The sequence below is a fragment of the Phyllobates terribilis genome, unplaced genomic scaffold, assembly GCF_046119375.1.
Source record: "Phyllobates terribilis strain yellow unplaced genomic scaffold, ASM4611937v1 Scaffold_402__1_contigs__length_1722832, whole genome shotgun sequence".
NCBI classification, from domain to species: domain Eukaryota; kingdom Metazoa; phylum Chordata; class Amphibia; order Anura; family Dendrobatidae; genus Phyllobates; species Phyllobates terribilis.
In genome coordinates, this window is record NW_027363162.1 from 1,353,005 (window position 1) to 1,378,049 (window position 25,045).

Consider the following 25,045-nt stretch of genomic DNA (forward strand, 5'->3'; position numbering starts at 1 on the left):
CCTTTCCATGGTTCCCACGACAGCTTCAGCTCTGCTACATCGAGATGACAGGCTGGACCGCAGCAGAACGCTGCCATCCAGCCTGTCATCCCGCAGACACTGAGAAGCGCAGGCTTGCTTGCGCTCCTCAGTGTCTCTCTGTGACGGCATAAAGATGAGCCGAGGTCATGTCTAATGAACTCGGCTCACCTCATGCACGTCACTGACAGAGTGGGAAAATTCTCCTGCACTCAGCGCTTCAGCGTGAGAATTTTCCCACGCTGTCAGTGACGTGAATGAGGTGAGGTCATGTCCAATGAACTCAGCTCACCTCATGCACGTCACTGACAGCGTGGGAAAATTCTCACGCTGAAGCGCTGAGTGCAGGAGAATTCTCCCACGCTGTCAGTGACGTGCATGAGGTGAGCTGAGTTCATTGGACATGAACTCGGCTCATCTGGATGCCGTCACAGAGAGACACTGAGGAGCGCAAGCATGCCTGCGCTTCTCAGTGTCTGCGGGATGACAGGCTGGATGGCAGCATTCTGCTGCGGTCCAGCCTGTCATCTCGATGTAGCAGAACTGAAGCTGTCCTGGGAACCATGGAAAGGTAAGGATGAGGTTGCTTTATTATTTTTCTTTTATTGCAGGAGATCGTTGGCTTCAGCTGGAATGGGCGTGATGGTAAGTATAGTTTAATTTAGAACAATAAAGAATTGTGTGTTTATTTCAATTAAAGGACTTTATTCTGGGTCTTTGTGTTTTTTTTAACTTTGACTATGGGGTTAGTAATGGGGGTGTCTTATATACGCCTCTCCATTACTAACCTGGGCTTGATGTCAGCCGGCATTATAAGCTGACATCAACCCCAACCCTATTACCCCACTGCCACCGCTACAGGGCAGTGGGAAGAGCGAGGCTAAGTGCCAGAATTGGCGCATCCTATGGATGCGCCATTTCTGGGGCGGCTGACGGCTGGTGTTTCTAGCCTGGGAGGGGGCCAATATTCATGGCACCCTTCCTGGGCTATTAATATCAGCCCCCAGCTGTCTGCCTAGCCTTTGCTAGCTATTAAATTAGGGGGGACCCTACGTCATTTTTTTGAGGGGGTCCCCCATTTTAATAGCTAGTAAAGGCTAGGTATTCAGCTGGGGGCTCATATTAGTAGCCTGGGAAGCTCCGTGGGTATTACCCCCTTCCCAGGCTTCAAACATCTGCCCCAGCCGTCTGCTTAACCTCCGCTAGAGCCTAAAATTAAGGGGAACCCCACGCCAATTTTTTTTTTTAATTAATCCTTTATTTTAACACTAAATGACAAGTACAGTAATCAACACTGTCACTGTACTTCATATATATGTGACTGACATGTTTCTATCTATCTAATCTATGTATGATTCTCTATTCCTTCTATTCTAAATTGTCGGGTACAGATGCTGAATTGCCGGCCGGCTTTTTTAAAGAGACGGTGCATGAAAACACTATAATATTTTTAAATAAATCCTTTACACTAAATGACAAGTACAGTAACCAACACTATCACTGTACTTATTATATATGTGACTGACATGTTTCTATCTATCTAATCTATGTGTGATACTCTATTCTTTCTGTTGTAAATTGTCGGGTACCGGTGTATGCCGCTGATGAATTGCCGGCTTTTCGCGTAATACATTCTACATTATTCTTAGTTGTTTTACTTCATGTAGAATTAACCTACAAGGAAAGAAAGGGTTTATTTTCATTCCGATATTTGTGTCCCATTGACTTGCATTGGTTTCCGGTATCGGAATCGGCGATATCCGATACTTTTTGGGTATCGGTCCGATCCAATCCGATACGATATTTCCTGATATCGGAAGGTATCGCTCAACACTACTCAACACTAGTTAGGAGTAAAAAAAAAAGTGGACCGAAACATTTTTGATTGATCTTTTAGTATTTTCAGGTTTAGATATATAATGTAACACTTCTGCATACTGCAATCATTGTTATTAAAAAGGTGCAGGTTGTAATCTGACAAGATGTACGGTACGTGCCACCTCACAGTGAAAATAAAGAATAGAATGATTACACATTGGTTAATAAAAATAAATATTGACGGTGATGCGCATCAATGACCAAGAACTTGAGAAAGAATTCATTCTAAAAACAACATGCAAATGAACATTTCAGGAAATAAAGTATGTCAATATAGCAAGAACATTTGGCTCAGAATTTAATTTATTAAAAAAGTTGCAACTATTGCAGAAATTAATAATACCTACAATAATATTTCCACTGTGGAAGTAGAAAGTAAGTAAAAGAAAAAGAAAGTAAAAAGTACCTGAAAACAAACTAAACTTTTTAAACTTTTTTATTGTTCAGAAAAAAAAAAATTGTGGCGTAGACTAAAAACAATTCTACTTCCTTGTGTGGAAATCTTTGCGTAAATTGTAGCCTGCCTCAGGGTTCCCCCCCAAAAAGTGCTGACTTTTTTCAGTTGAGTGATGACTAGTGTTGAGCGAACATGCTCGACACTGCTCGGTACTCGCCCGAGCATCACGCTACTCGGGATGTTCGGCGAGCACCGAGCATTTCCGGGTTACTCGGGCGGGAGCTCGGGTCTCCGCCCTGCATGTTTGGCACTCCTTACAGAGCCAATGAACATGCAGGGATTACCAGCCAGTCACTGTAATGCTGCAGCCATGTTGGTTGTGGGCATTACAGTGATTGGCTGGCCGCACAGCGTCACCTCGAGTATTTAAAACCGGGCGCCGCCATCTTGGACACAGTCGCTCCGGATTAGACAGTGTAGGGACAGCGCTGCTGATTTAGGGAGAGATATAAACTGCGAAATAGTTAGTGTAGGGTCTGTAAAGGCTGCCAGAACAAACAAACAGTCCTTTTCAGGACTAATATCCATCCCACATACCAGGCAGGCAGGCTGTATAGGAGACACAGTGGTTATACCAGCAAACGCTGCATTACAGTCCTGTGTGCTCCTGTTGCTGAAATTGCTTGACTTAGCACCAGGTGTCGGGGGCCAGGAAAAATCCTTTTTTTTTCATCTAAATACTACTTTTTTTTTCCTCCTTCACACTGTACAAATACCCGTCTTATTAACCTTTTGGTGTGTCGTCCCCCCCCCCAAAAAAAAGCGTGTCTCTGATTTTTCAGACACAAATATAACTGTTGAAAATAGTCTGGTGTAGGCTAGAGAAACAGAAGTGTTGTTTTGCACTTCCACGGTTCAAACCTCGGTATTATCCATTTTGGGCCATTTGTATCTAAAAAAAACAAACAGTTTGAGTGTGTCTCTCACTGTTCAGCCGCAAATCTATATATTTAAAAAAGTCTGGTATACCCCAGTAAACAATAACTGTGGTTTTGCCATCCCACGGTAAAAAATCTCTATTATTCAGCTTTTGGTAGTTTTTTCCGTAAAGAAAAACAGTAGTGTCTCCTGACTGTTGTGACACAAAAATATATCTGTTGAAAATAGTCTTGTGTAGGCCCGACATCCCAGTGTGGTTTCGCAGTTCCACGGGTCAAATCGCTGTACTATACAGTTTTGGGCCTTTGGCATCTAAAAAAAAAGCAGTTTGAGTGTGTCGCTCACTGTTCAGCTGCAAATATTTCTATTTAAAAAAGTGTGCTATACCCCAGTAAACAATAACTGTGGTTTTGCCATCCCACGGTAAAAAAATCTCTATTATTCAGCTTTTGGTAGTTTTTTCCGTAAAGAAAAACAGTAGTGTCTCCTGACTGTTGTGACACAAAAATATATCTGTTGAAAATAGTCTTGTGTAGGCTCGACATCCCAGTGTGGTTTCGCAGTTCCATGGGTCAAATCGCTGTACTATCCAGTTTTGGGCCTTTGGTATCTAAAAAAAAAAGCAGTTTGAGTGTGTCGCTCACTGTTCAGCCGCAAATATCTCTATTTAAAAAAGTGTGATATACCCCATTAAACAATAACTGTGGTTTTGCCATCCCACGGAAAAAAATCTCTATTATTCAGGTTTTGGTATATTTTCCGTAAAGAAAAACAGTAGTGTCTCCTGACTGTTGTGACACAAAAATATATCTGTTGAAAATAGTCTTGTGTAGGCCCGACATCCCAGTGTGGTTTCGCAGTTCCACGGGTCAAATCACTGTACTATCCAGTTTTGGGCCTTTGGTATCTAAAAAAAAAGCAGTTTGAGTGTGTCGCTCACTGTTCAGCCGCAAATATCTCTATTTAAAAAAGTGTGGTATACCCCAGTAAACAATAACTGTGGTTTTCCTCTTCCACGGTTCTAATCTACTCTTTATTACCCTTTTTCCATTGATAGTGCAAGTGTAAGCTATTTTACTTCATTTACAATGGGCAAGGCAAGTGGCAAGGGACGTGGAAGTGGATGTTCTGGTGATAGTTCGTGCAGAGGACGGGGCCGTGGCCAAAGTGAAAATGTGCCACAACCAACAGCCACATCTTCTCGCTCCCACTTCTTGACCGAATTACTAGGGAAGCACAGAACAACACCAGTATTGAGAACTGATCAGTGTGAACAGGTTATTAATTGGATAGCAGATAATACTTCCAGTTACCTGGGCACCACCACCTCCGGTCTGTCTTCCACACGGTCAACTCTTATTAGCCGTGAGTCTCGACCGCATACTCCTCCTCACCCTGATGCTCCTTCCTCCCACCATGCCGAGTGTCGTCAGACAGCAAGTGATCCCACACTTGGACACTCTGAAGAGCTGTTCACTGGTCCATTTCCATATTTGGGCCCCTCGCCTGATACGCTTGAAGTGGTGGAAGAGGAGATCCCATGTTGCGATGCCCAAATATTTGAACAGCCATGGCCACAGGAAGTCGACGTTGGCAATCTGTCACAAGAGGTGGACGATGACGAGACACAATTGCCAGGAAGTGAGGAGGAGGATCGTGGTGCGCAAGTGGAAGAGGAGGAGGTGGTGGATGATCTAGTAACTGACCCAACGTGGAAGGAGGATATGCAGAGTGAGGCCAGCAGCACACAGGGGGAGGGAGGCAGAGTACCCCAACAGGCAGGAAGAAGCAGTGTGGTGGCCGCAGACAGAAGGCAGGCAAACGTTCCCCGTAACACCAACACGAGGGACGTTGCCAGTACAAGCGGTAGGTCTTCCAAAGTCTGGAATTTTTTTAAAGACTCTGCTGATAACCCCAAAAAGGCCATATGTTCCACCTGCCATGCCAGCATCAGCAGGGGTGACAAAACTACCAGCCTGACCACCACCAGCATGATCAGGCACATGGCAGCAAAGCACCCGACTTTGTGGGGCGAAACCTAGGGTCCACGACCAGTGTCAGCGGGTGTCACCACTGCTTCTTCCACTGTTGTGCGTGCAATAGAACCCCCTGTTGTGTGTGCAAGGCAATCCCCTGTCCATACTGCATGTAAAGATGCCCCCTCCTCTCAGTCTTCACTTGTTATGGCAGTTTCTCAAGAAACAGCATCAACGTCCACGTCCACGTCCCACCGCAGCGTTCAATTGTCCATATCCCAGACCTTTGAACGAAAGCGGAAATTCGCAGCTAACGCCCCACAGGCCACAGTCCTAAATTCGCGCATTTCACAACTGCTTGCGTTGGAAATGCTGCCTTTTAGGCTGGTGGAGACGGAATCCTTCCACAATCTTATGGCGGTGGCCGTCCCTCGGTACTCGGTCCTCAGCCGACACTATTTTGCCCGGTGTGCCATCCCCGCACTACACAAGCACGTGTCCCAAAGCATTTGCCGTGCCCTCAACAACACAGTTACTGGGAGAGTCCACCTGACAACGGACATGTGGACAAGTGCTTGTGGCCAGGGGCGGTACATCTCTCTGACGGCACACTGGGTAAACATAGTGGAAGCCGGGACCCAGTCGGACCTTGGGACGGAACACATCCTCCCCACACCGAGGATTGCGGGCCCTATGTCAGTCAGAGTTGCCCCCACAGTGTACAGCTCCTGCGCATCCTCCTCCTCCTCTTCATGTTCAGCCTCCATCTCATATATCACCACATCAGTTACAAGCTGGAAGCATTGCAGTACTGCCTCCGCCAAGCGGCAACAGGCTGTGCTGAAACTCATAAGCTTAGGTGATAAACCTCACACTGCTTGTGAGTTGTGGACAGCTGTGAAAGAGCAGGCAGATCTGTGGCTGAGACCGCTGAACCTACATCCCGGCATGGTCGTGTGTGACAATGGCCATAACCTGGTGGCGGCTCTGAGGCGAGGTGAGATCACACACGTACCATGCCTGGCTCATGTGCTTAACCTCGTGGTTCAGCGGTTTCTTAAATTGTACCCCGAGTTGCCAGATCTGTTCGTGAAAGTACGCCGCCTGTCAGCTCATTTTCGCACGTCGGCTACAGATTCCGCCGCCCTTGCTGTGTTGCAGCAGCGTTTGCAGCTTCCGGCACACCGACTGGTGTGTGATGTCCCCACACGTTGGAACTCTACCCTCCACATGTTGCAAAGGATTTGTGAGCAGAAGAGAGCAGTTGTGGAGTACCAGCTGCAACAAGGCTGTCGATATTCAGGTCAGACTCCACACATAAGACCTCAGGAGTGGACCTGGATGTCTGACATATGTACCATCCTGACAAACTTTGAGGAGGCCACCAAGATGGTGAGTGGCGATGACGCCATCATTAGTGTCAGCATCCCACTTGTCTGTCTTTTGCAACGCTCTCTGCAGAGAATTAAAGAGGAGGCATTGCAGCCAGAGTATGATGAGATGGATCAAGAAGCCGTAGCGGGCGATTACACACAGCCCAGCCTCATCTTATCCCAACGTGCATTGGGGGACAATGAGGGAGAGGAGGAGGAGGAGGAGGAAGAACAGGAGCTGCTATCATGCGTTGTAGACGGTAGTACCTGTACAAGTGTCATACCGTCGGTTCAGCGTGGGTGGCCTGAGGACAGGGGGGAGGAGGAAGAGGAGGAGGAGAGCATGGTCAGTCGTCATCTTGGTGAGGACACGGAAATCTTTCCCGTTACCAGTCTGGCACGCATGGCTGACTTTATGTTACGCTGCCTTAGCCGTGACCCTCGCGTTGTCAAAATATTGGGTGACAGTCATTACTGGTTGGTGACACTTGTAGACCCCCGCTACAAGGAGAACTTTCACTCTCTTATTCCTGAGGTGGAGAGGTCTACAAAAATGGGGCAGTGGAGAAAAGAGAACCACCGAATGATAGGTCCAATCATGCAAAGGATTAAATAAATCACTTTTATTATGTAAAGGTAACAAGTGGCACTACATGCACAGAGAGAGCCGCATTGTAGAGTCCAAAACACAGAAAAAAATCACAAAGTATAATTTACATGATAAGCTGCATAACACAAAACATGATAGTAATCAAACAGGTACAAGTATTAGATCGTATTTGCTAGGAATCTAATTAACATATAGAGTGAGTCCCCTGAGAATCCCCTAAGAATCTAGGATAAAGAGCAGGTATATGATCAACCAACATATATAGGAGTACTATGTGTACTATAATACTAGCCATATCTATATCAAATATATATGTACAGGCAGTACCAAAGGGGCAACATACGGTCAATAGGAGAAAAATGTATAGCGTACCTGTGAGTACAGCAGCTGGTGTGAGTGGCACTCCGCGGCAAACCCCGACGCGCGTTTCGGACAACACGTCCTTCGTCAGGGGGTAGTACCAGAAGGCCCTTGCTGCAGAACTCTTAAAAAAAATTCCCATCTGAACACGCTAGCGGCAGAAGTCACAGTTCGTTGCCCAACCAAGGCGTACAGGCGAGAGAGATGCAACTCCAATCCAGCAGAGGCAGGGGAACACTGTCAACGCTCTGGGACAGTTTTCTGACACCCGCCCAGCTTACAGGCCCTGAGGCGCGGGGTACTCTCACAAGGAGTGGAAAGTTTCAAAAGATGGTGATGGAGTACCTTGCCGACGGTACCAGCGTCCTCTGTGATTCCTCTGTGCCTTTTAATTATTGGGTATCCAAGCTGGACACTTGGAATGAACTCGCTCTGTATGCCTTGGAGGTCCTGGCCTGCCCTGCCGCTAGCGTGTTATCGGAGCGTGTTTTTAGTGCCGCTGGGGGAATTATAACTGATAAGCGCACTCGCCTGTCAACTGACAATGCTGACAAGCTGACCCTTATCAAAATGAACAAGGGGTGGATTGGGCCAGACTTCTCATCACCACCAAATGACAGCAGAGTAACATAAAGTCAAATCCACTGTGTTATTTCGGGAGGTGTATTCACATGCACCGCTTCACACCCATACATGGGTATATGCTTCCTCGTTTCGGCTGTTTTATCTTCTTCTCCTTATCCTCAGCCTCCACCACCACTATACCACCAGGGTGCCAGCATTGCAAGTTCCTCCGTCCTTATTTTTGGCAGCTTTTGCTTGCAAGGCATAAGCAAATACTATGGGACACCCACTCCCCAATAATGGGACTTATGTTTGTAATATGCTGTACTGCATGGCTCTTGTAAGGGGCATTGCAAGTGGCTCCATCCTAATTGTTGGCAGCTTTTGCTTGCAAGGCATAAGCAAATACTATGGGACACCCACTCCCCAATAATGGGACTTATGTTTGTAATATGCTGTACTGCATGGCTCTTGTAAGGGGCATTGCAAGTTGCTCCCTCCTAATTTTTGGCAGCTTTTGCTTGGAAAGCATAAGCAAATACTATGGGAGACCCACTCCCCCAATAATGGGACTTATGTTTGTAATATGCTGTACTGCATGGCTCTTGTAAGGGGCATTGCAAGTTGCTCTGTCCTAATTTTTGGCAGCTTTTGCTTGCAAGGCATAAGCAAATACTATGGGAGACCCACTCCCCAATAATGGGACTTATGTTTGTAATATGCTGTACTGCATGGCTCTTGTAAGGGGCATTGCAAGTTGCTCCGTCCTAATTTTTGGCAGCTTTTGCTTGGAAAGCATAAGTAAATACTATGGGAGACCCACTCCCCAATAATGGGACTTATGTTTGTAATATGCTGTACTGCATGGCTCTTGTAAGGGGCATTGCAAGTGGCTCCATCCTAATTTTTGGCAGCTTTTGCTTGCAAGGCATAAGCAAATACTATGGGACACCCACTCCCCAATAATGGGACTTATGTTTGTAATATGCTGTACTGCATGGCTCTTGTAAGGGGCATTGCAAGTTGCTCCGTCCTAATTTTTGGCAGCTTTTGCTTGGAAAGCATAAGCAAATACTATGGGAGACCCACTCCCCAATAATGGGACTTATGTTTGTAATATGCTGTACTGCATGGCTCTTGTAAGGGGCATTGCAAGTTGCTCCGTCCTAATTTTTGGCAGCTTTTGCTTGCAAGGCATAAGCAAATACTATGGGAGACCCACTCCCCAATAATGGGACTTATGTTTGTAATATGCTGTACTGCATGGCTCTTGTAAGGGGCATTGCAAGTTGCTCCGTCCTAATTTTTGGCAGCTTTTGCTTGGAAAGCATAAGTAAATACTATGGGAGACCCACTCCCCAATAATGGGACTTATGTTTGTAATATGCTGTACTGCATAGCTCTTGTAAGGGGCATTGCAAGTCGCTCTGTCCTAATTTTTGGCAGCTTTTGCTTGCAAGGCATAAGCAAATACTATTGGAGACCCACTCCCCAATAATGGGACTTATGTTTGTAATATGCTGTACTGCATGGCTCTTGTAAGGGGCATTGCAAGTTGCTCCGTCCTAATTTTTGGCAGCTTTTGCTTGCAAGGCATAAGCAAATACTATGGGAGACCCACTCCCCAATAATGGGACTTATGTTTGTAATATGCTGTACTGCATGGCTCTTGTAAGGGGCATTGCAAGTTGCTCCATCCTAATTTTTGGCAGCTTTTGCTTGGAAAGCATAAGCAAATACTATGGGACACCCACTCCCCAATAATGGGACTTATGTTTGTAATATGCTGTACTGCATGGCTCTTGTAAGGGGCATTGCAAGTTGCTCTGTCCTAATTTTTGGCAGCTTTTGCTTGGAAAGCATAAGCAAATACTATGGGAGACCCACTCCCCAATAATGGGACTTATGTTTGTAATATGCTGTACTGCATGGCTCTTGTAAGGGGCATTGCAATTTGCTCCGTCCTAATTTTTGGCAGCTTTTGCTTGCAAGGCATAAGCAAATACTATGGGACACCCACTCCCCAATAATGGGACTTATGTTTGTAATATGCTGTACTGCATGGCTCTTGTAAGGGGCATTGCAAGTTGCTCCATCCTAATTTTTGGCAGCTTTTGCTTGGAAAGCATAAGCAAATACTATGGGAGACCCACTCCCCAATAATGGGACGTATGTTTGTAATATGCTGTACTGCATGGCTCTTGTAAGGGGCATTGCAAGTTGCTCCGTCCTAATTTTTGGCAGCTTTTGCTTGCAAGGCATAAGCAAATACTATGGGAGACCCACTCCCCAATAATGGGACTTATGTTTGTAATATGCTGTACTGCATGGCTCTTGTAAGGGGCATTGCAAGTTGCTCCCTCCTAATTTTTGGCAGCCTTTGCTTGCAAGGCATAAGCAAATACTATGGGACACCCACTCCCCAATAATGGGACTTATGTTTGTAATATGCTGTACTGCATGGCTCTTGTAAGGGGCATTGCAAGTTGCTCCATCCTAATTTTTGGCAGCTTTTGCTTGCAAGGCATAAGCAAACACTATGGGAGTCCCACTCCCCAATAATGGGACTTATGTTTGTAATATGCTGTACTGCATGGCTCTTGTAAGGGGCATTGCAAGTTGCTCCATCCTAATTTTTGGCAGCTTTTGCTTGCAAGGCATAAGCAAACACTATGGGAGTCCCACTCCCCAATAATGGGACTTATGTTTGTAATATGCTGTACTGCATGGCTCTTGTAAGGGGCATTGCAAGTTGCTCCATCCTAATTTTTGGCAGCTTTTGCTTGCAAGGCATAAGCAAACACTATGGGAGTCCCACTCCCCAATAATGGGACTTATGTTTGTAATATGCTGTACTGCATGGCTCTTGTAAGGGGCATTGCAAGTTGCTCCATCCTAATTTTTGGCAGCTTTTGCTTGGAAAGCATAAGCAAATACTATGGGAGACCCACTCCCCAATAATGGGACTTATGTTTGTAATATGCTGTACTGCATGGCTCTTCCAAGGGGCATTGCAAGTTGCTCCGTCCTAATTTTTGGCAGCTTTTGCTTGCAAGGCATAAGCAAATACTATGGGAAACCCACTCCCCAATAATGGGACTTATGATCGTAATATGCTGTACTGCATGTGACGCGCCCCCTGGGCCGTGTGTACACGTGTGTGGGATACCCGGTGCCGGGTCTCTGGGGTCTGTAGTCTCCGTGGCGGTGACCCGGTCCCGTGGCTCAGGCTGGTCAAACCAGTGGCAGTCTTTCTTAGGTTTTGAGCTTAATTGTCAGACTGCGCCACCCGTGGATTGTGGTCAGAGAGTACCACCGCTGCGAGGCAGACCGCTGAGGCTGGTGTTGTGTGCGCAGAATGGGGAGGAGTACAGTCTCAGGGCAGTGAATGTGGATGATGGGGGTGATGGTGCACGAGCGCAGCAGGAACGACTCAGAGTCTTTGCAGTGCAGTTCAGGGTCTTTACTGATGATTATAAGGTAGACCCTCCCGGGAGTACTGGCTAGCATAAGAGGCCTGGTCAGTCTGTGAGCAAGCAGGAGTTCCCCTGGCCAGGTGGAGTTGTAGGCCTCCCCGTCTGTCTGCACTCTTCCTGGCTACCTTGCTTTAAGCGGGTAGAAGTAGCCCACTTCCCTGAGTGTACCGTGTAGCGCTCACCCGTATGGCTGGTGACTTGGGGCCTTCTGTTAGCCTCCACACCACGATGGCGGTGCTGGTCCCTTGCTTGTGACTGAGCCTCCGGGCTTCTATGGCCAGAGGACCTGAAATCCCCTGCCGGCTGGTTTCTGCTGCTGGATATATAAGTCCTCACAGCCTCGGATTCCTGTGTCCGGTTCCTATTGTCTTCTGCCAGGGCGAGCTCTGTTCAGCTTCCAGCCCCTGGTCTTTAGCTCCTAGCTCCTACAGAGCTCCTTGCTGTTACTTTCCCTTGCTCTCACTCTGACTCTGACTGTTCTCTGTTCTCTGACTCACTCAACCCCGCCCCAGATCCAGTTTATAAGGGCAGAATTCTCCCCTCCCAGGACTGGGGCAGGAGGATGTTGCATGTTTAAGGGATCCTGACCAGGAAACCTCCCACTTGCTCTCCGACGTAATATCTCTATTACTGTGGTGACCAGACCCTTGGGGTGCCACACATGGCTCTTGTAAAGGGCATTTTTGTTCCTCATGATTTTTGGAAAGCCTTCCATTCACTGCTTAGGCCAACAGTGCACAGGAGACCAAGTTGTTATAAATGAAAAAAAAGGTTTAGTTAACGCCCTCTGATCTCCATGCCATTTCCAAGGGGCATTGGAGTGCCTCGAAATTTTTGGTAGGCATTGCACTCACTGTATGCCCTATAACTGTGTAGCCGAACCGCTCCTTTTGTTAAAGAAACATATCCTAAAAGACATATCTGGTTGACTGGCCTGATATTGATGTGAATGGTCCCTGTTCCTCCTGCTCTTTCTCCTTTGCCACTACCTCATCCATCATTTATCACCTGAAGCTTTGTTTTAACGGGAGTCATAGAACTTGGATAGTAGCAGGAAAACATCCAGCAATCCTCGGAGGAGGTAGGATATGCGCCAAAACGCTGACCACCTCAGGCCTAGCCGCTACTAGATACATGCGCTTGCATTACAACAAAACAAAGCAGATGCTAACTTCTATCATCCTCATCATGCTCCTCACCTTGGCACTCTCAACTCCCCTGATGGAGAAGCCAGGGCCCACCGGAGGAGTCTGATAGTCCGGTGGGCTCGGTCAATGCTGCCCTAAAGCAGGCCAGGCTGAGAAAAGTGTGGGAAAGGTTACCGGGACAAATAGGGGTGGCTGCGGACCGAGTATGGACACCCGGCCACCCCCTGGAGGCTGGGGAGCAAGCGGGGACACCCGGCCACCAGGCGACTGGGGACTGAGTATGGATACCAGGCCGCCGACACAGCCATGGCGTGGTGGCCAGATTCCGCCTCCACATGCCTAAAACGCCCAATTTAAAGTGCAAGCAAGCAGTATGGTATTGCAGCCTGGGGGTGGGTGGGTGGCAGGCTGCATACTTGCGCTTGCATTGCAAGGAATGGGAGAGGTACAATTGAACACTGCCCTGGGACAAGGACTTGAATGGGGATAGTTGCAAGTCTGCAACGACAGGTTTCAAGGTGGGAGGCATCTTCGCATGTACCATGAACAGGGGTTTGGCATGCACACACTACAGCGGAATAGGCTCTCCTTCCCACTAAATGCACTGGGGAGGGCACAGGTAATGTTTTGGTATACGCGCTTAATCTTATGTATAAGGCACACCAGGACAAATAGGGGCGGCTGGGGACTGAGTATGGATACCTCGCTGCCAAAGCAGCCATGAGGTAGTGGCCAGCTTCGGCCTCCTCCAAACTAAAAGGCCCCATTTCAAGTGCAAGCTAGCAGTATGGAATTGCAGTCTGGGGGTGGGTGGGTGGCAAGCTGCACACTTACACTTGCATTAAAATAAAACATAGCAGATGCTAACTTCTGTCATCATCATCATGCTCCTCACCTTGGCACTGTCAACTCCACCGATGGAGAAGTCAGGGCCCACCGGAGGAGTCTGGTTCTCTGGTGGGCTCGTCCAATGCTGCCTAAAGCAGGCCGGTGTAACGGGTCTGGGAGGCGGAACCTCTGGGCTACAATACAAGGGGGCGGTCCTTGTAAGGGAGCGGGTGGCGACCAGGCAGGTAGTCACAGGAGGTGACCAGGACAGTCTCTGGGTGTACGGGCAGGAGGACACGGCAAGTGATCGGGGCAGTCTCTGGGTAAAGGGTAGGTACGACCTGTGATGGCTGAACCTCCAGGTAGGCTAGCAAGGCAGATGGAGAATGTGTGCTCCCAGGTGAGCAAGCGAGAGTCTCTGGAATAGCAGGTGGTCACAGCACGTGACGGCGGAGCCTCCAGGTAGGCAAGCAGGCAGGTAACGGAGAAGCGCTCCCAGGTGAGCGGGCAAGAGTCTCAGGAATAGCTGGTGGTCACAGCACGTGACAGCGGAGCCTCCGGGCAGGCAAGCAGGCAGGTAGCGGAGAAGCGCTCCCAGGTGAGCGGGCAAGAGTCTGGAGTAGCTGGTGGTCACAGCACGTGACAGCGGAGCCTCCGGGCAGGCAAGCAGGCAGGTAGCGGAGAAGCACTCCCAGGTGAGCGGGCAAGAGTCTGGAGTAGCTGGTGGTCACAGCACGTGACAGCGGAGCCTCCGGGCTGGCAAGCAGGCAGGTAAAGGAGAAGCGCTCCCAGGTGAGCGGGCAAGCTGGTCCATAGACAGACTGACCGGAGTTGTAAGGCAGACCGTCGGACCTCTGGCAAGCAGGCAGGTAGCTGAGGTGCGCTCCCAGGTGAGCGGGCAGGCTGGTCCTTAGACAGACTGACAGGAGTAGTAAGGCAGACCGTCGGACCTCAGACTAGCAGGCAGGTAGCAGATAATCAGGCAGGAATCTGGCAGGTAACTGGCAGGTAACTGGCAACGGGACCTGAGGGCTGAAGCACAGGTGAGACACAGGTGCAAACAACATTGCTCGGGCACCTCCATTTTGGAGGAGGTGCCTTATATATGATGAAGTCCTCCGGCCATTGGCCGGGGACTCCTTAGGACGGCGCGCGCGGCCCCTTTAAGAGGAGGGGAGCGCGCGCGCGCGCGCCCTAAGCACAGGGGCCGGGAAGGAGCGCGCGCTGAGAGCAGAGCGGGAGGAGGACGCCGGGAAGGAGCGCGCGCTGACAGCAGAGCGGGAGAGGGACGCCGGGCACGGGGCAGAGCGGTGAGGGGAGCAGCGTCCCTGCCTAGCAGAGGGCAGGGACGCCGGCACTACAGCCGGGCTAAGAAAAGTGTGTGGGGGGATGTTCCAAGGAGAAATAGGGGCGGCTGGGGACCGTTTATGGACACCCGGCTGCCCCCAGGCGGCTGGGGACCGTGTGTGGACACCCGGCCGCGGAGCGGCTGGGGACCGAGTATGGACACCCGGCCACCGGGCGGCTGGGGACTGAGTATGGATTCCAGGCCGCCAACACAGCCATGACGTGGTGGCCAGATTCCGCCTCCACATGCCTAAAAGGCCCAATTTCAAGTTCAAGCAAGCAAGCAGTATGGTGTTGCAGCCTGGGGGTGGGTGGGTGGCAGGCTGCATACTTGCGCTTGTATTGCAAGGAATGGGGGAGGTACAATTGAACACTGCCCTGGGACTAGAACTTGCATGGGGATAGTTGCAAGTCTGCATCTTCTGATGCGGCAAGGATCACTTATGATGGGCACACTTTTAGACAGTGACCTGGGAGTCAGAGATGCTTCCGGGGGTCTTCCCTATGCTGTTCCCATGTCTTTTCAGCACTTTATGCATGTGTCACACAGCACATGGCCAGATAAGGTTGTAAAATGTTAAAATGACATTTCCCGGTGAATGTATTTGTCATAGTTGAAAGCAATACAAAAGTGCAAAAACGCATAAAAAATGCTACTTGTGAACATAGCCGAAGGTGTGGAGGAGTATTTTTGTTTTTGGTCATTTATTTTAACTTATACACAAGTCTTTTGCCTGGAAAGGATGTTCCTTAACATATTTCACAGGAAAAAAGTTTCACTTTCGTTTTTGAACGTTTTATTGTGAGCCCGTAAAAGTGGCTTAATACCTCTAACCACGTTGTTGACAGCAGTGACCTGGGGGTCAGAAATGCTTCCTGGGGCGATCCCCATGCTGTCCCCATGTCATTTGAGCACTGTCACTATCGTTTTGGGCACTTGTTAGGCTTTTAAAAGACTGCCGGGGGTGCCACCGCAAAAATGCTCGAGTCTCCCATGGACTAATGTGACACCCCAGGGGTCTGGTTGCCACAGTGATAGAGATATTATGTCTGAGAGCAGGTGGGAGGTCCTTTGGTCAGGGATCCTGTGCATGCCACACCTCCTGCCCAGTCTTGGGAGGGGAAGAACTTCCCCTGTATAAACCCGGGGCTGAGGCAGGGTGAGTCAGACAAGGAGAGTGGAGAAGAGAAGCAGCATAGGAAACAGCAGAGTTACAAGGAGTCAGGGGCTGGCAGCTACAGAGCTCGCCCTGACTAAGAAGATTCTTTACCGGACCCGGAGTCCGAGGCTGTGGGGACTAACTCCTACCCAGCAGCAGAATCCGTCGGGCAGGGGATTTCAGGTCCTCTGGCCCAGAAGCCCGAAGGCACGGTCACACGCGTGGGACCAGCACCACCATCGTGGAGCGGAAGCCACTAGAAGGCCCCGAGTCACCGGCCATACGGGTGAGCACCACACGGTACACTCAGGGACGTGGGCTACTTACATCAGCTTCTAGCAAGGTAGCCAGAAGAGTACAGTCAGTTTGGGAGGCCTACAACTACGCCTGGCCAGGGGAGATCCCATCTGCTCAAAGACTGACCAGGCCCCGTTTGCTAGCAAGTACTCCGGGAGGGTCTGTCGTTGTTACCAGTAAAGACCCTGAACTACACCGTACCGTCTCTGAGTGGTTCCTGCTACCCCCATCATCCACGTCGGCTGCCCTGAGGCCATACCCCTCCCGTTGGGGGTTATACTATCACGCTGCACAATCCTACCACCGGCCTCAGCGGTCTGCCCTGCAGCAGCAGCTTCCCGGCTGCACTCAACGGGTGGCGTAGTCATCAACTATTTACTACTAATAGACTGCCGTCTAGTTTGACTCCCTGGGCACGGACCGGGTCACCGCCACGAGATTGCAACCCTCCACGGATCCGGCTCCGGGTAAGCTCCCGCGTGCGCACCGCAGCGCGACACAGGCCCAGGGGCGCGTCAACTTTGGCGTAGTCGGCAGGATTTCGTGCCCGCAACCACCGGGTACTGCGTGCCTGAAAAGCAAAGACTGTTCAAACTTACCAGTGGTGAAGGTTTCCCGCCATCTTCTACCTTCTTCCCGCCATCCGCAAAGTTTTCCCGCCATCCGGCGCCATCTTCGACCTTCTTCCCGCCATCCGTGGAGTTTTCCCGCCATTGGACGCCATCTTGAGGACGCCGCGCGGGAAGAAGAGGGGCGTGGACTCCGAAAGCGCGCGAGAACTGAAGCCCCGCCTCACGTCCGGACGTTGCGTAAGGTCCTGGAAGGAGCCCAGCAGACGCCGACGTCACAGGAGCGCGACGGAAGGTCCTCAACCCTGACGATCCACTGCGAAGCCGCGGCCTACGGAAGAGGATCATCGCAAGGTAGGCCACGGTCCACTAGGGGGGAGGAAGATGTCGGATACGGAGGAGAGCTTCACTGCCTCAACCCCCGCCAGCGCTACCGCTGCTGCAGTTATGCCCTTCACCATGCCCTATATCCCGGGAGCAGCTTGGCTACCCCAGTACTCAGGGGAGTCACATACCCTGCATGACTTTAGAGAAAAGCTGGATAGCCTCTTCCAGGTGTACCCCCTCACAGAAGAGCAAAAAGTGAGCATCCTGGTGGCCCAACTAACCGGGGCAGCCAAAAGGGAAGTAAAATCCTGGCCACCTGGGAGGAAGACTGTCGCAGGGATACTAACCCGGCTGAAGGACACCTTTGATACCCGCACCTCAGCCGAGATTAAGCTTAGATTCTACGGGTGCAAGCAGCGAGCGCATGAGAGTATAAGGGACTATGCACTAAACCTACAAGAGGCCCTGAGGGCCATAAAGCAGACCGACCCTGATGGGGTGGGAAACGAGGACAGGCTGTTGACTGAACAATTTATAGAGGGTTTATATTGCAATGCCCACCGAACCCAGTTGCGGGCAATGGCCTTACAGGATCCCCATCTGGACTTTGCACAGTTCAAGGACAGAGCCATCCGGGTGCTCCGAGAAACGGCACCAGGTGGCGTTGTGACCCACAGACGCCCCACTACCACTTACTACCAGGAAGCGGCGCCCTTGTCAGCAGGGCCTGTGGGAGCTGATGCGCAGGCTTTGGACAATGACCCGGCTCCAGACCTACACCATCAGGTCCAAGAGCTAGTTAAGAGCGTTGCTGCGCTAACCCGAACCGTGCAGTCTTTACAGGTTTCCACCCCAGGGAAGATCCAGCTGGCATCCGGACCGGAGGACATCCCGTGGCGTCGACCAAGGAGGACCCCACCGGCCAGAGGAAGACCCAGTGACCGATACAGCGAGGACGGACGACCCATCTGCCGCCGCTGCAATCAACCCGGACATATGGAAAGGTACTGTTCTTTAAACGGGCACAACCTGGGGTAGAGGGCCAACCCCCAGGAAAAAGATCACCAGGCCCATCGAACTGGCGCGACAGATATGTGGGAGGACGTCCAGTCTTGCCTGTGGTACTGGATGGCATTCCCATGAGTGCCCTACTGGATACCGGGTCACAGGTCACCACCATCCCGTACGTGCTCTTCAAGCAGTACTGGAATGACTCGGATATTACCCACTACCCTGACGACGACTTGAGTATCATCGCCAGCAATGGCCAGCCCGTGCCACAGATCGGATTTAAGGAGGTGGCCCTCAAAATCGGTAGAGTCGAACTGGCCGCACAGGGACTGATCATTGTAGATATTGATAAACATGAGAGTCACCCAAAAATAACTCTAGGAACTAACGTAATTGAAAATTGTCTTGCAGAGGTGATTTTCCTTTTACAGCAGGTTGCCAAGAACGCCAGCTCCGGCGAGCAGCGGGTGCTCCAGAAAGAGATCCGGGCACTGATGCAACGGCAACAAGTGGAACTCTCCGGCGGTGAGATTGGTAGCGTAAGAATGTGTGACCCTTTTCCTATTGCCATGCCCCCAAAAAGTGAAATGATGATTTGGTGCCGGGCAGCTATTGGTCTGAGAGGAAGAGATTACCAGGCAATGGTAGAACCAGTTTACTCAGACAGTAGGCCCACCATTTTGACAGCACGGGGGGTGGTCAATGTACGCCATGGGAGGGTGCCCATTCGCATAATAAATATCGGGGAGAGGGAAGTGTACCTGCCCCGGTATGCCACGCTAGCCAAATTATATACCACTAATCAAAATTCTATACAATCTGTGGAACCCTTACCTCCATCTCACCCGGAGGAAGGTAACGGCTCTAAGAAAGACATGGAGGACTGGTGTCAGCAACTACATTTGGGTACTGATTCCACTCCCTCACATCAGAAACAAGGAGTCTATCGGGTGGTTCAAGAGTATGAGAGAGTGTTTAGTAAACACCCGTTAGACTTCGGGCGAGTCAAGGGGGTAGAACACCGCATCCCCACGGGAGATCATCCTCCCATAAAAGAGAGGTATCGACCCGTACCCCCTGCACATTACCAACACGCCAAGGGGATGCTTAGAGACATGAAGGAGGCTGGGGTAATCCGGGATAGCTGTAGCCCCTGGGCAGCCCCACTAGTTTTAGTCAAAAAGAAAGACAACACCATGAGGATGTGTGTAGATTACCGGAAAATCAACCGTATCACACACAAGGATGCGTATCCCTTACCAAGGATAGAGGAGTCATTGGCTGCTTTAAGATCTGCTAACTTCTTCTCTACCTTGGATCTCACTAGCGGGTACTGGCAGGTTCCTGTAGCAGAGGCGGACCGGGAGAAGACCGCATTCACCACCCCGATGGGACTTAGCGAGTTCACCTGCATGCCGTTCGGACTCTGCAACGCCCCAGGAACCTTCCAACGATTAATGGAGTGCTGTCTGGGCCACAGAAACTTCGAGACGGTCCTGTTGTACCTGGACGATGTCATCGTATACTCCAAAACTTATGAGGACCACCTGAAACACCTGGCGGAGGTGTTCGAAGCTCTGGCGAGTTACGGCCTAAAGGTGAAACCCTCCAAGTGTCACCTCCTGAAACCAAAGGTGCAATACCTGGGACACGTGGTGAGCGCTGACGGAGTGGCTCCCGACCCCGATAAGATCACCGCAATTAAGGGATGGCCAAGCCCCTCCAGCGTAAAAGAAGTGCGGCAGTTCCTAGGGTTGGTAGGCTACTACCGAAGGTTTATTCCCGGTTTCACCAAAAAGGCAGCGCCTATGCAGGACCTCCTGATAGGCCAGTCCCGGAAGGCCAAGAACCAGAAGCCGCCCTTCAAATGGGAAGAGCCAGAAGAAGAGTCTTTCCGCCAGCTGAAGATGGCCCTCACGGGGGATGAAATCTTGGCGTACCCAGACTATAGCCAGCCCTTCATCCTCTACACCGACGCCAGTAACATCGGGCTAGGAGCCGTACTATCCCAGATTCAGCAGGGGAGAGAACGAGTGATCTCCTATGCCAGCCGAAAACTGCGACCCACCGAAAGGAACCCCGAGAATTACAGCTCATTTAAGCTAGAGTTCCTGGCCGTGGTATGGGCAGTCACCGAGCGCTTTAGGCATTACCTCGCTTCTTCCCGGTTCACCGTATACACGGATAACAACCCGTTGATACACCTGGACACGGCAAGACTCGGTGCCCTGGAGCAGAGGTGGATGGCCCGTCTGTCCAACTACGAGTTCACAATCAAATACCGGGCAGGACGCTCCAATACTAACGCGGATGCCCTGTCCAGGATGCCCAACCTGCCGGACGAAGGAGAAGATCCGGAGGGACTGGAAGAAGTTGAACTCCCTGCGTTCCACCGTCATGGGACTATCCAGTATTCCCACCGGGTAAGGGGTAAACAGGCTGCTACGTTGAACCCCTTACCCCACTACAACTGGGCGGAAACGCAAGACAGCGACCCTGCCGTCCGACTGGTGAAGGAGATGCTGACTCGGCCGGAGGCTCGACTTGAACCAGACGCTCCGGAGGAAGCCAAACAACTATGGGCGGAGAAGAGTCGACTATTCCTTTACAAGGGGAAGTTGTGCCGCAGAATGGTCAACTCCCGGACGCATGAACTACTCTGGCAAGTAGTGGTGCCACGAAGAGACGCAGCCATGGTGATGGAGGCATACCACGACGGAGCTGGACACTTCGGGTGGAAAAAGCTGGAGTTCCTGCTGCGCGAGCGGTTCCACTGGGTAGGCATGAGGGGAACCATCGAGAAGTGGTGCAGAGACTGTGGCCCGTGCAATCTGAGAAGGAAGGACCGGGCCAGCCAGAAGACTCCCCTGCAATCCATCGTCACCCGGCAACCGTTGGAACTGGTAGCCTTGGATCATGTAAAACTGACCCCAAGCAGAAGTGGCTACGTCTACGCGTTAACCATCGTGGATCATTACTCCCGGTTCTTGGTTGTCGTCCCCGTCAAGGACTTAACGGCTCAAACAGCAGCTAGAGCCTTCCAGCAGCACTTCTGCCGCCCACACGGGTACCCGGACCAAGTGCTGACGGACCAGGGACCTGCCTTTGAAGCGGAGGTCTTCCAGGAATTCTGCAATCTGTATGGCTGCCGGAAGATAAGGACGACACCCTACCATCCGCAAACTAATGGACTTTGTGAAAAAATGAACCAGGTGGTAATGGATCTGCTAAAAACATTGCCCCTGGAAGAACGCAGTCTGTGGCCTGAGAAGTTGCCCGATCTGGTGGACCTATACAACCACATCCCGGTAGGTTCCACCAACTGTACCCCGGCTTACCTAATGAGGGCGAGACCTGGTAAGTTACCTGTTGACCTGGAAATGGGAGTCCTGACACCTGAGGACACTTCACCAGAAACAGACTGGGACACAGAGAGGCAGCAGCAGTACCGGAGAGTACAAGAGAGCGTGGAGCGAAGTCTCTGTCAGGCTAGGGAAAGACAAGAGAAGACTTACAACCAGTATGCTCCCGCTGTTCCCCTGGTACCCGGAGAGCAGGTCTTGAAGAGGAAAAGACGGCTCCACAAGTTGGATGACCAGTGGGAGGAGGACCCGTACACCGTACTGCCCTCAAGCCACGAGAACCCGAAGGTCTGTACCATCAGTAAAGACGGAGGGGAAACCACAGCCATTGTATCCCGGGACCACCTGAAGAAGTGTCCCGAACAACTGAGGAACCCTGAAGAGGAACAAGAAGACCATCGACCCGTGGAAGAAAGGGAAGATATGGTTAGTACCGTGCTCGGGGACTTCCCTCAGTCTTGGACTCAAGTCAATGGTGCAGTTGTGGTACCCGTACTCACCTTCCTCCAACCATCATCCCAAGAACCTACGGAGCAACGGGTAGAGCTGGAAGAACAGCCGGTCCAGGAGGCAGAAGACTCCACACAAGCAGAACAGGAGAATCAACCCTCTGCTTATAGTGAGCCTGCCGTACCCCTAGTGAGACAAAGAGCCGGTAGACAGCTGCCCAGTTTACCCTTGACAGTTCCTACACCCTGTAGTTCAGGGCCAGACAGTCAGCTCCGTAGGTCCACTCGGGCCACTAGAGGCCAGTTACCCGCACGCTGGAGAATTTGAAGTGTATAAATTGTTTTATTTATGTTTTTCTGTGTCTTGTTGCTTGTGTATAATTTTGTGTTTCTAGTTATTTTTAGGGATCCTTGGTGGATTTACCGGGAATCCTTGTATATAGTTGGAGCGTAACCCAGGATGGACTAGAGACTGTTAAGGACTCGGGGTAGGACAGACCCCTACCTGGTTACGTCTCCCTGTGTTGGTGAAATGGACACCTTTGCTTTTCTTCAAAGACTGCATCCGGTTGCGGACACGCCGTAACCATCTTATGTGTTTTTCTTATAGTATTGTTATTGTTATACTTTGTTATGTTTTTCTAAATGTGTTTAGTCCCGGAGTACTAAATTTCACTAGGGGGGAATGTGACACCCCAGGGGTCTGGTTGCCACAGTGATAGAGATATTATGTCTGAGAGCAGGTGGGAGGTCCTTTGGTCAGGGATCCTGTGCATGCCACACCTCCTGCCCAGTCTTGGGAGGGGAAGAACTTCCCCTGTATAAACCCGGGGCTGAGGCAGGGTGAGTCAGACAAGGAGAGTGGAGAAGAGAAGCAGCATAGGAAACAGCAGAGTTACAAGGAGTCAGGGGAGGGGAAGAACTTCCCCTGTATAAACCCGGGGCTGAGGCAGGGTGAGTCAGACAAGGAGAGTGGAGAAGAGAAGCAGCATAGGAAACAGCAGAGTTACAAGGAGTCAGGGGCTGGCAGCTACAGAGCTCGCCCTGACTAAGAAGATTCTTTACCGGACCCGGAGTCCGAGGCTGTGGGGACTAACTCCTACCCAGCAGCAGAATCCGTCGGGCAGGGGATTTCAGGTCCTCTGGCCCAGAAGCCCGAAGGCACGGTCACACGCGTGGGACCAGCACCGCCATTGTGGAGCGGAAGCCACTAGAAGGCCCCGAGTCACCGGCCATACGGGTGAGCACCACACGGTACACTCAGGGACGTGGGCTACTTACATCAGCTTCTAGCAAGGTAGCCAGAAGAGTACAGTCAGTTTGGGAGGCCTACAACTACGCCTGGCCAGGGGAGATCCCATCTGCTCAAAGACTGACCAGGCCCCGTTTGCTAGCAAGTACTCCGGGAGGGTCTGTCGTTGTTACCAGTAAAGACCCTGAACTACACCGTACCGTCTCTGAGTGGTTCCTGCTACCCCCATCATCCACGTCGGCTGCCCTGAGGCCATACCCCTCCCGTTGGGGGTTATACTATCACGCTGCACAATCCTACCACCGGCCTCAGCGGTCTGCCCTGCAGCAGCAGCTTCCCGGCTGCACTCAACGGGTGGCGTAGTCATCAACTATTTACTACTAATAGACTGCCGTCTAGTTTGACTCCCTGGGCACGGACCGGGTCACCGCCACGAGATTGCAACCCTCCACGGATCCGGCTCCGGGTAAGCTCCCGCGTGCGCACCGCAGCGCGACACAGGCCCAGGGGCGCGTCACTAACATTGGGCTCGTTGCTCGGGTCGAGCACCCGAGTATCATGGCGAGCTCGGCCCGAGCTTCGAGCACCCGAGCATTTTAGTGCTCGCTCAACACTAGTGATGACACAATACAATGGCATGTAAAAGTTTGGGCAACCGTGGGCAAAATTACTGTTATTGTGAACAGTTAAGGCCTAAAGTTAAAGATGACACATTTAAATTATATTTTAGGCAAAAAAAAATTGTAATTTTTTTCATTTTAAAAATTACAAAAAGGAAAATGGGCCAATGCAAAAGTTTGGGCACCCTTGAAGATTTGTGTGCGCAGATAAATTTGACCAATGTTTCAAACCTTAATTAGCCTGTTAGATTTATGGCTTGTTCACTATCATAGTTAGGAAAGGCCAGGTGATGCAAATTTCCCAGCTTTATAAAAACCCAGCCTCCTCTATCCTTGTGCCAAACAACAGCAGCCATGGGTTCTTCTAAGCAGCAGCCTAGCACTCTGAAAATGAAAATGGTGGAGAACCACAAAGCAGGAGAAGACTATAAGAAGATAGCAAAGCATTTTCAAATTGCTCTTTTCTCAGTGTGAAATGTAATTAATAAATGGCAGCTAATAGGAACAGTGGAGGTCAAGATAAGGTCTGGAAGATGAAGCAAAATTCCACTGCTCATAGGATTGATAGAGAGGGAAATCAGATCACCCGCTTGACTGCAGAAGACCTTCAGAAAGATTTAACAGACTCTGGAGTTGTGGTACATTGTTCTCCTGTTCAGAGACTCTTGCACAAATATGGCCTTCATGGAATAGTCATCAAAAGAAAACGTCTCCTGCGTCCTCATCATAGAATTCAGCATCAGAAGTATATGCAAAAGAACATATAAACAAGCCTGATGCATTTTGGAAACAAGTCCTGTGCACCAATGAGGTTAAAATAGAACTCTTTGGCCACAATGATCAAAGGTATGTGTGGAGAAAAAAAGGAACAGAATTTCAGGAAAAGAACATCTCGCCAACCATTAAGCATGGGAGTAGATCAATCATGCTTTGGGGTTGTGTTGCATAGAGATGAGCGAACATGTTCGAAAAACAATCGCCAGTTCAAATTTGGGACGAATATTGCACATTCGGATTCGTGACCGGACAAGCGAGCATTTTTACTTAAAATCGGCAAAATTTGGTAAAAGTGCAGGAAATGATT